At 36.5% G+C, this 18,120-nt stretch overlaps 1 pseudogene; it reads right to left on the bottom strand.

The window, feature by feature from the left end:
• Nucleotides 1–17,230, bottom strand: part of LOC149183624 (benzaldehyde dehydrogenase, mitochondrial-like) — a 123,570-nt pseudogene extending 106,340 nt beyond the window's left edge.
• Between the last annotated feature and the right edge of the window lie 890 nt (nucleotides 17,231–18,120).

Below are 18,120 nucleotides of genomic sequence, written 5' to 3'. Positions count from 1 at the left end.
AATATAAGGCCTTTGTACCTCTTCTTCCTCTGGCAACCTTTCAGTAGGTTTCTTTGATCTTTCCTTTAACTCCTCTGTCATCACATTAGTATGTTGATTCAAACTCAAAGAATCCTTGAGACTATCACCAAGTCTCTTTTCCACACCATCTATTTTAATGATGACTCTCTCCACTTGTTCACAGTAGTGAATTGTTTCTTCTCCAGTCTCATTGTCATATTTTTCTTCAAAACTTTCTTCCTCTGGAAGATATTCTGTCATGTTTTTGACAACTTTAAAAGACTTCCTATCTTCTTCCAACCCTGCAACCATACACAAACCATTAGTTTTAAAAATGAAAGACCTTATGGTCTCATTTGATGCTTCAGTCATTAAGTCTTATGGCTGCTCTGAATCATTCATATGATTAAACTCCTTTGTCTCTTCATTACTTTCAAAAAGTAATGGTCCATGTTCTGGTTCACATACCAAAACTTCAACACCTTCTCCAACATTTGCCTTTTGTTGTAGCTCAACTCCTTTGAGCTTCGCTGTCTTCAATTTGACCTCTATAATCTGTTCAACCCCCTTAGCTCCTTTATTAACTGCATATTTTCTTGTTGATTCCTCTTCTCTTGTAGCCTCTACCACTTTGATTTCTTTGTCATGACATAACCATATTTCTGGTCCTTCTCATTTCTCTACAACATCTCCATTAATACTTCAAGATGAACTGCCATCTCAGCAATTTCTCTATCATATTTTTCGTCCCTCATTCTCATGCCATTTTGTTTGGCATCTTTCTTCTTATGTCCTTTGTAGTAGTCTCTTTCGGAACCTCTGTTAGGAATTTCACTAGTCATCATCCTTTCCATCTCTATGAGTTCCTCACTCAGTCACTATGGGTTTTTCAAGTCTCTACAACAACAAGACTTCCCTATTGCCACTTAGTTCACCAAGCTCTCCTCTGGACTTGGTATTTTTGTAATTACTGGTCCTCTGACTTGAATCTCCTTGAGCGTTTCTATCTGCTCCTTCTAGGCTTCAACTCATCTGCACTTTAAGAACATAACTATCCTTTTCTTCCAATCTTTAGTTGGAACATTTAGGTTATGCCACATGCTCTTTCTTTCAGAAACTTTTACGAGTTTCCTTAATCTCTGTTGAGATATTTCCTCTTTGCCTGCATTCTAAATTATGCAATACAATCTTCAAAGCAATTAAAATAAAACATATCATCTCATCTCAATATCTTTGTCTGATCTTGTCCCCCCATTCACCTGCACTTCGAATGGACTATTCCTTTATCCAACCTTCAACTGTATCTTCAAACTCTACCACTCTTCAAGAACATGAAAAAGTCCCTCTTACATTTTAACTATTGTAATCCTTCTCCAAAATTTTACCCATTCAATTTCTGCTAATCATTAAACAAACATGCATACCATCACATGTCTTCAGGATCTCACCATTCTTGCAAATCTATTTCAATACATCTCCATGATTCCATTGCGCAAATTTTCAACATTTGGCTACTATCAATTAGATTTAGAATATGATTCTTTCTTTCAATCTCCTAGCTTTATCTCGGTAAAGTTCTAACTGTCAGCAACAATTACTCCTTCGCTGAGTTTTCTTTCATTATTTCATTCTTGCTCTGTGTTCTTTAAAAACATTTACTTGTTCCTGCTCTGATACTAACATGATGCCAGTCTACACTGACAATTCCCACAATATGCATATAAAATGCATACCTCTCATTTATCCCAGGAATTTCAATTACCCTTCCTAGTCAAACCTTCATAAATTAATGTTTAAGACCCCTTAATAAATCCTCATGTGGAAATGTTTCAAAGGCTATTCAATGGTCTACACCTTAATTAACTTCTCCAACAAAATCTTACTCAGCCCTCATAAACTTTGATTAATTCTTAAACACGCGCATATTAACCTTACCTTTCCACTTTTTCCACCGCCTTGGCACATTTTCCGAGGCTCACATAAAAATGACGCAGAAGTTCACTAGAACAACAATTGAATAACAACTGATTGAACAACAATTGAACATCAACCAATTGAACAACTATTTAACAACAACTGATTGAACAACAATTGAACAACAATCGGTCCCATGATGACTTTCTCTTTTTGCATAGGTGCTTCACTCTACACCGTTGATCAAAGCGTGCTGCATCCAATGGTTCACAATGATATCGGCCAGGGAACTTGCACGATGTTTAATAGTGCTTATGGAGCTGATAAGGATTATAAATCCTCAATCTATAAATGTTCAGGTCTGCTATGAGGTTAACGTCCAATCACCTTTATGGCTCGATATCCATTGGATATGGAGACCATCAAATCCTACAGTCTGCTTCCCTTCGACTAACACACGGGTTAAAAACAAGTTAACCCCCGCAGTTGACTATGATGTAAATGGTTGAAAATGCGATCGATGGCTAGGAATTAGTATGAAACTTCAACCCTTATTAAAACACCCATAGGCTCCTAACCTCCACAGTTTTGCATTTCACTTTGGCTTGCTTCCCTTTTCCACCAAACTTCCTTCTCACCTCTAGATCGACTTGTTACGAAGTTCAACTTTGCAAACTCCTTTCTCTGCCTAGAAATAGTGTGCCGATAATTTTTTGATTTATTTACTCTACCTTGCAAAAGTACCTTTGTTTCCTTAACACCACTTCGAATTGGAATACATAATACTCTCTATATTATTTCCCTTCTTCCAAATTTCATAATTTGTTCTTTACTTGACCTATACATACATCTATTAAATCCAAACTGGTATCACACGGATTCTACCTAGATGGCAAGTCTTTTGTCACAGTGAAAGACTTTTAGAAATTCAACTTGAATTCATTCATCATGGTTTATCATATAGAAACCATAAATTCCCACTTACGGATTTCTCAACGCATAAAAGGAATGAGACACACAGCCACAATGAATTCAATTTCGTCATTCATTAAACAAATGTACAGATACAAATAAAAACCTATTTACAATCTAACTTTGGCCTAATCTGCCTTTTCATGGTCTATATCAGTGGCCCTTTCTCGTTTCAATGCCTGTAGGCTCACAATCCAACCCTTCTGTCTACTAACTCTCTCATTATCTCTCCCTTTAAGCCTTCAAGGATTACAAAATATACACAAAAGGATTTTGTTAACCAATTTTGGTTCAGATCCTTAATCTTCTCAACTAAATCCTAAGAATATTCTAGTCCTCATGTAGTTCCTAAAATCTCTTCTTTATCCCTTGATGATCTCAACTTTCAATTAATCCTAAGGATCCTCCATAAATCATGAACTACTTTCTAAGATTCACAATATCTCAATCCATACTAATTACTCATCATCAATCATGTTCTCCTACATTTGAGAAAATTTACAAATATCCTTACAATATTTAATTAATTAAAACTCTCGCATCCTATAATTTAATACTTCAGAAACCAACTTCTTTAAAACACAAGACCCCTAAGTCAACTAAAATACAATTAAATTTCTAAGCTAGATGCTCCTGCATCACATTCGAATGGTCTTCTTGGTGTAACCAAATAGGAAACACATTGATGCATAGTGTCCGTGTTGATCTTCTAGTGTGTATTGGTCATCATGCAAATCAACTATCAACTACATGGTCAGCTCCAGTCAGACTTGCTTCTCGTCATCGCCTTGGTGAGTGTGCTGAATGGGTTGAATCACATGTGTGCACACAATGACGTGCATGTTGTTGAATCCGTTGCATTTGATCAAAAACAATTCTAACCATGTCTGCTCTATGCCAGCTAATGGGATGGACCTATAACTTGTACGGATGCAGTTTCATCCATGAGTGGATGTTTCACCCATTAATGTTCCTGTTACTGTTGCAACCCATTCACTTGTTTGTGCAATTCATGTTCTTCCTTGAGTTTCTGCTTCAGCACATGAAAATCCTTCTTTGTTCCATTCTCTATCTTCATGCGATCATGTTGTCACCTCATAGCTTGAGTCCCCAAAGCTCATTTCATCATTAGTGGATCTGCTTGAACTTGGAACTATGTTACGCCTTCGTGTTGTCAACAAAATTCCTCTTGCATTCATTGCATTTGGTACGTTGCCTTCAACTGATGTTCATGATGCTGGTCATGGTGATGCTACTGCCATCATATTTTGATGTCTTTGTCTGTGAACAACTTGATGTCTTCGTGAGTAGGAAAGATCTTAGACACTTGATCGACTTCATCCCTAAGTGTGGTCTAAATGGTATCTTCGAATCCACTCTCTTGGAAACCATTTTACATGTGCTACTAAGAGGCAGATGAACACTTGCAATACTTGGAGACATGGAAACACTCATGGAAAGAAATATATCAGTTGAAAACCAAAATGAAATTGAGAACTACCTTGCAACATACCTATGTGATTGATCATGAAGGTCGCGCAATTTCGGATGGGAGGTTAGGAAACTGAGTGCCAAAATTGCGTAAGGCATAGTTTCAGATGTTGGGAGGCTGACTCACTACTGATACTGTGAAATAAGCAGTGCAGTCTGGTTGTTGACTACTGGAATTGTCCAATGCGCAATTCCATGTAGGAGTGATTGCAGGCTCTGAGACTGCATTGCACAAATTTCTAGGCCAACAGTCATTATCCCTCATAAATGTGAAAAGTAGTAATGGAGGAAAGTTCATAGATAGAAATGTGCATTTCTAGAGAGGAAGACAAAGCCTTCCTTCCTTAGATTGCGCAATTTTGTCTCAATGAAGGTAGAGTCAGGGCCAAGCTTGGCCAAACTCGCTGATGGGAAACTGAAAGCAAATGTGAATGCGAATGCATAGTGATACTGAGTGTAAGAACAAGTAAATGATCATGCATTTAAATAGTGAATGAAAGATTCAGAAAATGAAAAACATGCATGTTTGTGAGGTGAGTTGCTGAATTAGCAACTGTTCATGACAATGATTTTCATGCATGCGACAATAGTGAAATGTTAATGAAAATTGAAACAATGCTAGTATAATCTAGTATGTATGAAAATGACAGAAAGTGGTCATCGAAATCAAGCAGACAACATTCATATGAAGTGAAACACAAAAAGTGCTAGAAATGCAGCACAAGACATGGAAAGCGGGCTTACCCCAAAACAACTGAGTTGAATGTGCCGAAAGCTCCTAGATGTGACTTGGGATGTCAGAGCTGCAAGGTTGATGTGAGGAATGAGTTATGTAACGTACGGTTGATGAGTTTTCATAATATCCATGTTATAACGTGCATGCCACAAATATAAGGAAAGCGACACTTGGTGGGAGGTTTATGAAATGATCCTTGCATGTAACCTCCAACTCCAAAAAATAGATCCCTGAAACAAGCGATAAAATTGCATGCTACCTTGGGAGAAGTAGTCCATGCATGCAAGTCTGTTTTTCTCGGTCTTGGAGGGAACTGGACAACTCAACTGCACATGCAAGAGACTGCTCAAATGATGGTAGAAAATGCCCATTTCTGGCTAGGAGCTGGGATGGATGATCAGAAGATTATTTTTTGGGCAGAGCAGCTGAGTGCTGCCCAGATTTTCCCAAATTTTGGGCTAAGCAACCTAACTGGGAAGGATTTCATAATTTTATGGGTGAAGCTTGCTCATCAGAATTACGCAATTCTGGGGTCTAGCAGGCTACCAGTGAGGATTGAAATTTCTAGAGGGAAGGTTAGTTACCCTCTATATTTGTGCAAATTCTTGAAGGAGGTTCTCAGCCTGTAGTTGGACCAAGTCCGGAGGAACATCTTGTGAGGGTAATGCATCAAGGTTTGATCAACAAGTTGTCTTTCGGCAAGAAAATTATTGGAGCTTGTGTACTTGATGAAGAACTACATGTTGTTGTGAAGGTTGGTAGGGAGGATCCAAAATGAAGCTAAGGAAAAATTTTGGAGGGTGGTTGTAGCCGCTATAATAGAAAGGTATATTGTTTCGATGTTATGTTTTATCTATGACATTGGATGACTAGGTAAGCCTTATGGTATATTGAGAATGTGTCCTTTGCAAATGGCTCATGATTGCATATGAAAGAGATATGGTCTTATGTTTCTTATGATGAAATGATGCACCTGGTATTGAATATTTTTATCATGTTGATCTTCTTGATTCTATAAGGCTAATTATTACTGATCTTTGATATAGTGGCGTAACTTGGTGTTTGACTAAGATCTATTGTTCTTGGAGATCCTGATTCTGTGAAGAAGGCTAGTACCTTGACTCTACTAAATGATACGCTTGACACTTGACAAGTAGAAGACATGGTGGATCTCTTATAGAAGGTTACTTCATTGGTATTGATAATGCTTGTGATAAGCATGATAAAAGTATGTTGACACTCTTATTGTTTATGTAAAGTTTTATTGAATGACCTGACTTGGTCCTGTGGTAACTTTTATGATAGAACTACGAGTTTGACACTCTAGATCTCTTATTTACCATGGTCATGTCTTTGAAATTAATTATGGCATATGGTGAAACTGAATGCCGTAACTTAATGGATTGACTTGATATTGTTTTCATGATATTTGAACTATGTCGTCACACCTATACATTGTTCCTATCATGTGAATCTAACCTTTGATGAAAGATTGATTTCATGATATGATGTAGTAGCTGAAGTGGTGAGCATGATATGGCCATGATGGATATATTTTTGATTTTACGATCTAACAGATATATTGTTGCATGACTCTAGTAAATACATGTTTGATGAAATGAAAGAAGTCGAATGTAGTAGATTCCCAAACAGAGGGAGAATCTCTTCTCAAGATTCTTACTCATTACTATTTGCATTATGTATTGTTGGAATATGATTTATGTGCATCTGACATTATTGATTTGTAGCAAGGCCTCATATCGAAACCTGTATAGAAATTAGGGTTTCTGATCTAGACACCGACATAGAAATGGGAATACTTGTCCTTGGGTGCACGCACGCTAAGGCCTAGGTAGCATCCATGCATCTAAAGTTGCTCCCATGCTAACTTGAATGGAGAGACCATAGATTTGACTATTGTTTACCATCATCTGAATAGTTATGAATTTGTTTGAACTCTAAATCAAGATTTTCACTTGAAGGATGGAAGTTCTACATATAAGTATCAGATACACGAAATATTTGAAAGAAGGGAAGTTTGAATTTTTGCAGGTGACCATGACATAAATATAGTTATTTCATTATGTTTGAAGTTTCTACTACAAGAGTTTGACATATTTTGGTTGATTGATATATATGAGTTGTATGATGTCTCATGATGACCTACATCTTTGACTCAATTATTGAGATGTGCCTTGGAATATAGGTCTATCTATGATAGAAAATTTGGATATAAACATGATGTCTACTATTTTGAATCGACAACTGATGATTTTCCTTAATGATATATGAGCATAGTGACTTCCTATGACTTGTATTATGGGAATGACTTGATTGATATTGTGTGGTTGATGACAACCTACTAGCATGTTGATAGATCATGACGTGACTTGATGAAAACCCTACCTGTCATTTGGTTCATAGAATTGACACTCAGGTATTCATGACTTTTGATATTAGTATTGATTTAGTTTCTAAACTTTTATGAATTTATTTAGATTTGATTGCACAATAAGGATTTATGAAAGGTTAATATTTTGGTAAATTGTTATGGTTACAGTGAGCATTGCATGAAGGAATCTCCCCTGATCCAGATATGTCTGCATGGATAGGTATCTGATGAATATGGAGGATGTGTTGATCTAGGCCTTACCCTATAAGTATTCTAAGGTATGACTTTGATTTTGATTTTGGTTTTTATTTAATAACGATCTATTATTGTTACATAAAGAGCCTATAATGATATAAGTAAGAGGGAGATGGATTCTGAATCTCGTAATGATGTATCATGGCACGATGAATCGATTTCTGAAGTTGCGAAAATATAAAATATAATGTGAAACTATTAAAGAAGAATTGAGAAGTGGACATGTAAATCCTTGGACATTCTAATTTGAAGTTAAAGATATTGTTGGACTTCAAATGTCATCCAATAGTTGATTTAAGCATTCATGTTCTGTTTTTAACATCCATCTATCTATCTGATGTGCATAGAACCTGAATAAGTTCATGATTGATCCACTTCATACGCATTCCATTGCCTCCAAGAATCCTTCGAGATGTTTTCATGATATTATCTACTCTTCATTTGAGATATCCTTATCATATATGACTGTATGGAGATGCTGATGTTGATAATTCATGAGCACATCTGAGTTTTTCCTTAGTATGAGATAATACATGATGAGAGGTCTACGACACAACCGAGGTTGAGTGTGATGTTTCTAGCATGACTAGCTATGAGAATATTAAAGAAGCTCCTTAGAGAGTTATATGAGCATGATCTGGATATGACATGGACACATTCGGATAATAAAGAGTGGGATTCAGTTGGAAAAAAATCCCATATATACATATATATAGTTGGGACCATGATACTCTCATAAATTGAGACAATGTAGTTGTGTGAGACAAGATTAGGCTTGTGGTGGGCACCTCCTTAAGAGGGAGGATGATTATGGTATACTTTTATGATTTATATGATTATTTATGCTCTAACATGATACTCAATTGATTTCATGTATAAACAAGTGACAACTGCTACTGATAGATTATGATTACTTAATGCAAGTATGATGATATGAGTATGAGGAGAGAAACGTTGATCGGGGACATTGAGCCAACTCTTGCTACACTGTCTGAGCTCCCAGGGTGAGGAATCGAGATGGAGGGCTCTTGGGGTTGAGGGAACTCTGGACAATAGGGGGTTACCCTTATCTGTTACCCATAAGGTTGGAGTAGTAGCTCATCTACCTTGGTCTTTGTAGAGTATACCCAAATTGAAATCCTACCCACAAGTTCGGCTTTTTGGGAGACCACACCTCATCTGGCCAATGATTCAAGAGCTTACTTGGGGGTGTACAACCCAAGGTGATTATGATGTAGGTGTTATATGACTTAACTATTCAGGGCCATTGATGGGAATATCAGTAGACAATAGGATGGGCTAAGTAGTATCTCCCTTATATCACCTATGACTCGATATGGGTTTGTAGTAGTATCTTAATCTGAATTGGATCATTTTATTGTTTGGCATCCATCTCGATGCATTTGGAGTGGAAAAAGTTGAGCAATCAGCTCACAGGATTGTTTTTATCAACAGGATCAAATTTGGAAAAATAGGGTCTGAAACCTTCCTGGAGTGTTTTGAAGCATCAAATCATGTTTTTTTTGGGGTAAAAATTTTCTTCTTAACCGCAACACTTTTTCTCTTCAACACATAGAATCCTTTCCAAAAACGCAAGAATCACGTCAATTAGAGACCGTATGCAAAAGTTATGCCAGTCAGAAGTTGACCTTCCTGTTTTCATAGCTATAGATCAGGAGGATGTCGTGTCAACCCCCATTATTAATGGAAAATGGGATAGCCACGTGTTTTTGATGTAGCATAATCTAGAAGAGTCTATTTTGTAACTCTAGTTAAGATTTGTTGTAGGCAAACTTAACCACTAGTAGGCTACCAAGTTGTGTTATAACATGGCCACTAGGAGGAAGAGGCATTCCATTCTTTCGAGAGAATCTGTTCCATAGATGAGAAAAGATAGCTAGGAGAGATAGGAGGTAGAGAAAACAAAGAGGATCTATGCACTGTGGCAACCCATTGTCCACAGACATTACTTCTTTGTACTTGTAACCATATTTCTAGACAAAGAAAGAGAGCGAAGTGACCTCACTTTCCAGCTGGGTTTTCTTTGAAAGGGTTTCCCAGAGAGGATATCTTGTTTATTATGTGTGTGTGAGCTTATTTTTTTGTCCTCTAATTTTCTTATTGATATAATTTTACATGCATGCACTAATTACAACTAATTTTATGGATATAGAAATTAAATAAAACTATAATAGTGTAGAATCTCATATATTTAATATAATATTACCAGATTCATTGCGATGAATTGTACAGTGGAATATTCATGGAATTTTATGGATCATTTGGTATTAGAGAGTGTTTCTTTGAGGTGTTTTGTGGATATTTCAAGGATTTATATCGGAAACACCGAAAAAGGTAAAACCTAATCATGGGCGACGAATCTGTAAATGAAGCTCATGATCCTGCAAAGGTGAGGTTTTTACGGCTTGAAGAACAAGTAACAGATATAAATCGCAATGTAAACATCTTCATGGAAGCCCTAAGAAATACATTGGGGATATTTGGAGAATAAGGGGGTTAGAATGCAAAGGGAAAATCAGAAGGGAGATCAGGAGATCAAGAAGACTAATATAACCAACCGAAGAAGGAACCCAAAAAATATCAACCTAGTTTGAGTGTCGTTCTAGCATATCAGAGAAGCACTAGTTCTAGCATTACTAGACTTGGAATGACCCTTTAAAGTGGAGACATATTCGAGTGGGCATGTTATGGGAGTTGTCTTGATCCAAGGAGGAAAGCTTGTTTGTTACCATTCTAAAGTATTTTATGTGGCAGTTATTAACTACCCTACCTACGATAAGGAGCTCTATGCCATGGTGTAAGCTATGAAGAAGTGGAAGAACTATCTAATGGGAAAGGAGAAAATAATCCACACGGATCATTGGCTGTTAAAGTGCTTGCAAGCCTACAATAAGCTACAACAGACCAAGAATTACAAGTGGATGGGATTTTTATAGTAGTTTCATTTGGTGATCAAGTATAAGAAGGGCATCACAAACAAGTTGGCTGATATGCTTTCAACGCCACCCACATCAAATATAAAATATTTGTGGACTCTTATGCACATGGATCCATTCACCCATGATGCATACATAAAATCATATTCAGAAGATGAGGACGTCAAGGAGGTGTATCAACAGTTGCAGAGTCAGAGTCATGTGCACAATGGCGACAACATCGTTGACTACCATCTCTAGGAAGGGTTACTCTATAGATTAGATAAACTATGTGTTCCTAAATTTGAGTGTTTGCAGCTGATTAGAGAGGCTCACACCTCTAAGGTTGCAAGCTACGTTTTGTGTAGGGAAGACTATAGCTAACTTGCATAGATATGTGTAGTGGCCCAAGATGCAAGAACAAGTAGATAGGTTCATAAGAGGATGCATTCTATGTTGTACCAACAAGCCTAGAAACAGGAAACAAGGCATGTATCATCCCTTACCTATACCTACTCATCCTTTGAAAAGTATTTCCATGGGCTTTTTTAGAGGTTTACCAACAACCGGGAAGGGACATGACTACCTGTTTGTGGTAGTTGACATGTTCATAAAGATGTGTGTTCTAATGCCTTATAAAAATATCATCAGCGGACAAGAAGAAGCAAAAATGTCAGGTCTGGGTACACTTTGGGATACAAAGGAGCATCATTTCTGACAGGGATAAAAGATTTATGAGTGCATTCTGGATTAAATTGTGGGAGAAGATGGACATGAAATTGAAGAGATCTACAACATTCCATCCACAGATAGATCAAAAGACAGAAGTCATAAAAAGGAATTTGGTGCAGCTTCTAAGGGGTTACAACCAGAAGCATCTGAAGACCTAGGATGAAAAATCTAGTATATATACAACATTATCATAATAGAGCAGTCCAGACTTCTATAGGAATGTCCCAATTTGAAACTTGTTTTGGATATTTTCCACCATCACCTTTGGATATTGCATATGGGCAGCAAGGACGATGAAGGAATACATTACAATAGATGCTTTGAGGGCTGAAAATTTTATAAAGGAGATCAAGAAGATCCATATACAAGTAAAGGAAATGCTACAGAAGTCATAAATGCTACAGAAGTCATAGATGAAGTATAATTCCATACATTATCAGCACATAACAAATAAATCATTCAATGTGGGAGATAGAGTATGGATATAGTTGCAAAAGGTGAGGTTGCAAGGGCCTGGTAAGAAAATCAAGGCTTTAAGGTATGGTCCTTTTGAGATATTGGAAAAAGTGGGTGACAATTCCTATCAAATCAATTTACCACCATAGATGCACATTTACTCATTTGTAAATGTGAAGAATTTTAAACTCTATGAGCCCTCCATGGTAGATCACGAAGAGGAATAGGTCCTACCTTCAGTGGGGAATTTGGCACCAGATGCTCAGGTAGAGTTGAAAGAAGATACATTTTTGTAAGAGAGGTCCAGAACTACAAGACAGGGGTAGTATGACCTTTGGCATATTCGGTTGAAGGGACAAGTTCTAGGTAAAGCTAAATGGTACAATGGAGAGAAGGTGGAGGAAAATTTTCCTCACCTCATTAAGTAAACTATTTTGGGGACCAAAATCCTCCCAAAATGGGGAGATGTGATCCAAAGTATATCTTTATATTGTTTCTCATCTATCTTGATTCATTTGGATTGGAAAAAGTGGAGGAATTATCTCACGTGATTGTTTTTACTGATGGGACCCAGTTGGGAAAAGTGGGGTCTGAAACCTCCCAGGAGCGTTTTGATGCATCAAACAAATCTTTTTGGGGGTAAAACATTATCGCTTGAGTGCCACACCTTTTCATGCTATTCTACACACAAAAATATTTCCAACTACGTAAGGATCATGTCAATTGGAGTCCGTATTAAAAAGTTATGCCACTCAGAAGTTGACATTCCTGTTTTCACACCTATAGTTCAGGAGGATGCCACATCTACCCCCATTATTCATGGAAAAGGGGAGAGCCACGTGTTTATGATGTATAATTCTCTAGAATATTCTATTTTGTAACTCTAGTTAAGAGTTGATGTCGTCAAACTTAACCACTAGTAGGCTATTGGGCTATCTTATAACTAGGCGACCATGAAGAAGAAGCATTCCTTTCTTTCGAGAGAATTTGTTCCATAGATGAGAAAAACTAGACAGGAGAGACAGGAGGTAGAGCAAACATAGAGGATATGTGCACTGTATCGACCCATGGGCCACAAGCATTACTTCTTTTTACCTGCAACCATATTTCTAGAGAGAGAAAGAGAGCGAAGAAACCTCAGCTTCCAACAGGGTTTTCTCCAGAAAGGGTTTCCCAAAGATAATATCTTGTGTATTATGTGTGTGTGATATTATTTTTTCATTTTCTACATTTCTGTTGGATTTACTCATGCCTGCACTAATTACAATTAATTTATAGATATAGAAATTAAATAAAACTATAACAGTGTAGAATATCATATTTTAATTTAGTATTATCAGATCTGTTGTGATGAATTATCAAGTGGAATATCCATGACAATTTATGGATCATATCTCCCCCATGAGATTTTGGGTTGCGTAGAATCTCCCCGATGAAATTTCTAGGTTGTAGCCTAATGGTATCTCTGAGTAGTAGCCCGATGACATTTCCAGCTAGTAGCCTAATGGTATTCTTGGGTAGTAGCCAAATGACATTTACAAGTAGTAGCCCAATGACATTTCGGGTACTACCTTATTATCACCATAAAAGTTTTTTTTTTTAAACCTGAACAAGTTTACATTGTTCCTAATCATCGCCTTAGATAAGTGTCAAGTAATTTTATGTTTTTATGGGTAGTTGATAGGTTAAGAGTCTCATTTTCATATATAAATAAAGTTAAATCAGCCTTATTCCATGTCTTAGATGTCTCACATGCTGTTTAGAACCCATACCTTTAACCATTTTGAATTTTTTTTGGAATTAATCCCGAAACCACGTTTTGTAGCACAGACAGTGTAAAAGGTTTGTTTTGTGCTATGAAAATGCTTCTCTTTCTATAGCAATGTTCCCCAAAAATACAGTAAGCACACTACGAAAGCGCAGATTTGTAGGAAGTCTTATCAAAATGCCAATTTGTTCAAATACAGTTAATCCTTCATTATTAGTTGTCAACGAGGAGTCAGTTCTTAAGCATGCAGCCATCCAAATTCATCATTTCAAATTTAGGGGTCATCATGATAGGTAATTTCAAAGTCGAAAGGGCTGGCTAGTTTCTTATTGCACTTTTCATGCAAACCTTCAAACATACCATTTTCAACTGGTAAGATTATGGTAATTCCTTACCAAAGTTTCTCTCATCTATAATTCAAGTGAGGTTGATTACCTTTAACAAGTGAGGTTTATTTATTACAAGAAATTATAGGTAAAGATGACAGAAGAAAGGAAGAAACACAGGTTTGGTCATTGTTTAAGAATAGAGCCTGAAAGCACTGAAGTCTTGGCCAGATATAAATCAGTAATGGAAGCCTTCAAGGAAATAGGGTGTTGGAAATTTTGTGAAAAATTGCAGGGAGGACACACTCAGTTGAAAAAGGAGTTTACACTACATTTCACTAGCTCAGACATGAAAATTGGAATCCTAAACTTGCCAATTACTCTTGAGATCATAGCTTTGGTGATAGAGATTCCTAGGGGACATGATAGGCGGTTCAAAAACTTCAGATTTGACATCGAACCATGTAAAGTGTTTCTAAAGCTAGAGTTTGTAGAAACAGACTTAACCAAGGAAATTCCAAGGAACTACATCAAAGACATCTATGCCAACTTTCTCTTCAACATTCAAAGGTATTTTACCTATGAGGGAAGATATCATAAAGTATATTCATATCATTTTAAACTCCTGTTGCATTTTACTGGTATGATTTCTTTAGATTTTCCTTTCTTCCTGTATCGAAGTATAGCTAAGATGGAAGATAAAGTGCAAATGAAATCTCAAGGATATGAAACTTCCCTTTTTCATCATGGTCTAATTAAACTGATAGTTTTACATGAACTCAAAAGGATCAATAGAGAATGGTCTTCATTTTTCTTCTTATGTGGTTTTGGAGTGGAAAATCAAGATACAGGCATTAACCCTAAGGCTAAAGAAACTCCATTAGCAGAAACTAGTAAGCCTGTAATTACCAGGTCAAAAATATTTGTTAAGTTGAAACCTAGAAAGCAAGTGAAAGAGAAAGTGAGTAAAATATCAGTGGTTATTCTTGAGACTCCTAAATATAGAAAGGAAAAGATAGCTGAAGTTAAAGAAATGACACAAGAATAGTCAGCTAACAAACCAGCTCAAAGGAGATTGACTAGAAGTCAAATTACAAAGGAGAAGGGTAAATTAGTGATCTTGGAAAAACGTCCAGGCTTGAAGGGTAATTTAAATGATATTTTAAAAGCCATTGATATTGTAGAATCCCCTTTGGTGTAGGTAGATTTCATAAAATTTGATGAAGGAAAATCGAAGAAGATGAAATCTTCTAAGAAACTGTAATTTGAGGATGACGTTACAAAATTTGTGTTCAAGCCCAGAAAGCCCTTAACCAGGCAATATAAAAAGATTCCAGAGTCCAATATTGAATTAGGGAAAACAGAAGAAGCTTCCACTGTTCAAGAAGAGTTGATAGACCTTTCATCACCAACACCTGAAGGTGACAAAAACAAAGTTTTTCCACTCAAACAGAGAAAACCAATTATGAAGAAATGGAAGAAAGGTTAAGAGAAGCTAATAAGGCATGCCGAGAGTAATAAGGCATGACAGCAATAAGGCATGCTACTAAGAAGACAAAATTCAAAAGGATAAAGGCTCTTTGGGATGTTGAAAAAGTTTCCAGACCAGAAATAGTTAACAGTGAAACTCAACACTTTACTTGGACTGTTCCTACAATTAAAGAAGCCAGATTTGTAAGGATGATGAATGTTCAGTTGAGAGCTACTAATAGGAGACTGAAGAGACAGGTTGGAGGCCTAGAAATAAAGTTAACAAAATTTGAAGAAAGGATACAGCAATAATGAAACAGGGTGATGAAAAAGGGCAGTAAAGTATATATCTTAAATCAGTTTTGGTATTAAAAAGAAGGTCATTTGTGAAGAAGAACATCTTATAAGGTTAATTTTTTTTCTTATTTTTGGTGATCATATTAGTCTTTATGAAAATTTTGGAAATCCCCAAAGTGCACATTTTTTAAAACTATGTTGAAAAAAGAGCATACACGACAGTTTCGTAGCGCACTACGAAGCTGATGAGGTGAAATTTTAACACTTTATAGATGTATTTTGAAGGTAAGTTCTGATAAGTTTCAAGTTTTGATGTTGCTGGTCGATATATGAAGATCATAAACAAATTTTTATATGGCAGAGATGCAGAAAGAATGGTTCAAATAAGTATTTCACAAGTGATATAAAAGTTGTGCTACGAAAACAGACTCTTTTCATAGCACAATCATGTTTCATCATCTTATCCATCTGTTCGAGGTTCCCTTTTTTTCACAGGTGGAAAACAAAAGTTTTAATGGATTTATAACACATGCCACATATATGAAACAATCATCAATGCCAGAATAACTCCTCGAAGATAAGCATAAAGGGTTAAGGGCTTAAAAGGAGGAACTCTGTCTCCTTGTTTTTAGGATAGTTGGGTCATGAATCAGTAGCATTTGCAATAATGCTGGAGACATCATAAAGCTTGAAGACATGGATTAACAACTGTTAAAGAATGTATTTAAGTCATAGATAAGGTTTTTGAAACATGTTTTAGGAGTTTCACTCCTATTTCTATTAGGACTCCTAAAGACAGTTAGTTGTCAATTTGTAATTAAGAAGTTTGTTTTATGAATAGATAGGTGTCAATGTTAGAAATTTGAATTCTCTTAAGGATGGATCATAGAATCCAAGGTTGTAAAAACTATATATAAAGCATGAGAATCGAATTCCTCAGGGTTGGTAATTTTATTAGCAAAAGAAAGTCGTGTTATTGTAAGAGAATGTGTTTCTTTCAAACTTAATATAGAGATCAGTTTTACTACTTAAGATTCACAAGGGGTTTATGCGTTTGATGTTTCTATGGAATTTTTCAAGTATTTATTTGCAGTGGAATGAGCTTGTGATGCTCATAATTCATTGGAAAATGCTCTAACTTCCTTCACATGCTTGTAAATTGTGTTTATTCACTATGTTACTGTTTCACTTATAAACCTAAAGTCCAAGTGCCTTGATTTCCATGTTTTGTTGATCATGATGTTTTTTTTGAAGACTATCTTGACTCCATAGCCCAATAGATGTTTCCTAATCTTTGATTCAACCAGTTATTCAATTTTTTCCGCCATCTAATCATTAATAAAAAATATTAAACCTATTCAGAGAGCCCTCTCAGGTTGAGGAGGCTAAGCCTCAACCAAAAGATTGGTTTGAAAGAGTTACTCAGAGTCTACTCGATCAGTAGCCTATTAGGGTCATATTTTGTGATAACATACCTGATGACATTTCTAGGTAGTAGTCTGATCACATATTTCCTGATAGTAGCCCGATGGTGTTTCTCGATAGTAACCCACTGATATATTTTCGGGTAGTAGCTCGCTGACAAATATTTTGGGTAGTAACTTGTTGAATGATATATCAGGTAGTAGTCCACTGATAAAGATTCCAGGTTGTAACCCGATGAAGAGAGGATGGTAGCTTAAGCTCCCATCTTGTAGCAAATTCTTCTTCTTCTAGATTTTATATTATTCAACATATGAGAAGGTAAAATCGAGAAAAGGGAATAAGCAAGACATGTACATTGATGATCCAGGATGACGAGATACTTTAGATGGGACATATGTCATGTTGATCGATGGTCTGATATTTAAAGATGGAATTCTCCCTAGTTGAGATGAGAGTTAAAATATGAAATTATGGTAAAATTCCACTTGGGACTACTCATTTGATGGAGATGATGATGGCCTCAGATCCTCTTTTTGTTGGGTGTGGAGCCTGATTATCTTCTATATTCAAAGGTATCATTGAATTGGAACCCATTTTGTAATGGGGCGGCAATGTCGCCCGTAAAATATTCGCTGCAGGGGAGGTCTGGGGGGCGTGGCTGCGACCTTTGGGAGACCTCCCCTCGAGGAGGGATTTTGGGTAGTGCCCCCGAAACTAAGAACAGATGTAAAATTTCCTTGTAAAATGTTGTAATTTCATAGTCAATCTGGGTTGTTCATTAGGCAGAGATCTAATGGTAGAACTTATGTTTAATTTAGGGTTTTTTGTCCTAGAAGGAAACCCCTCACTATATATCAGGGAATTGTATTGCGCCTATGTATATCTGTATTCTGAGTGAGGAAGAGAGAGGATATTGAGAGTGAAGAGGGAATTACATCGGATCTGTTGTA

This window comes from Pinus tabuliformis, chromosome 3_2 (assembly GCF_031772625.1).
Source record: "Pinus tabuliformis cultivar Carrire ecotype Pingquan chromosome 3_2, CPIR1, whole genome shotgun sequence".
Taxonomy (NCBI): Eukaryota; Viridiplantae; Streptophyta; class Pinopsida; order Pinales; family Pinaceae; genus Pinus; species Pinus tabuliformis.
This window is presented reverse-complemented; position numbering and strand designations above follow the sequence as displayed.